The sequence below is a fragment of the Penaeus monodon genome, chromosome 34 (assembly GCF_015228065.2).
Source record: "Penaeus monodon isolate SGIC_2016 chromosome 34, NSTDA_Pmon_1, whole genome shotgun sequence".
Classification (NCBI taxonomy): domain Eukaryota; kingdom Metazoa; phylum Arthropoda; class Malacostraca; order Decapoda; family Penaeidae; genus Penaeus; species Penaeus monodon.
Window position 1 is genome coordinate 34,858,572 of NC_051419.1, and position 989 is coordinate 34,859,560.

Below are 989 nucleotides of genomic sequence, written 5' to 3' on the forward strand. Positions count from 1 at the left end.
TTAATTCACATGTAACATAGCTTTGCAAAGACGACAGATTACCTAATGAGTGGCCACAAGTTCACTGAACTCCCAATTATCCCAAACATTTCCTCCAGCAAAGTTAAGAGAAAATCGGTAGATTATTTAGTTTGTATGGTACTAAACACTAACGAATTAATAATTAGCATGTTTACAAATTAAAAATAATTGTGAATTTCTTCTCACTTTCTTTACCACGCTTCTAGCGACTTCTTCGGCCCTTCAAATAAAGTAATAAATGTCACGAATACCCATCATTTACCTGGATAATAATAAACACCGGAATAAAGGTTAACTAACTGATGTACTTGCTTTGGTCCCCGAGATCTCTAAAAAGGCAGGACATTTCCAAACACTGATAATTTCACGCGTGGCTACACTGAAGTGTGTGTGTAATCTTACGACTTTCTTACCTGAAGAGTACAGCTTTCTCCTTTATTTCAAGGACTCTTGGAATAAAAATATCCAAGGTAATCTCCAGTATTGACAATGGACTGCGATGAGTTGGGATATAATGAGTTTAAGGATTAACTTTATTAGAGATGAAATGAATTCATGAATGGCGCTGGTGATAATGATTTTCCCAATATGGGTTTTGTCAAAAATATCTCTTTGGTAAGAATATGAGGGTTCTTAAGAGAACCCGGGGATAGGGAAGGGAAGGATGCAGGATGGGGAGAGGATGATGGAAATTGGGGTTTCAGGGTAACGATAAAAGGAAATGTTAAGGAATAGAATTGGTGGGATGAAACAAATTAAAAATTATATACTATACACTCATCAATATGGATATCCATCCATGTCATATTTTAACATTCATACTCTTCATACAAACACATACAAGGTCTTGAGATTATCACATTTTCACAAGTATCAGTTGATACCAATTCATACAAAGTCGTAGGAAAAGTAGTAAGTAGGCGATTGGACCAAGGAATGTCCCAAAGACTGGGACAAGAGCTAAAACA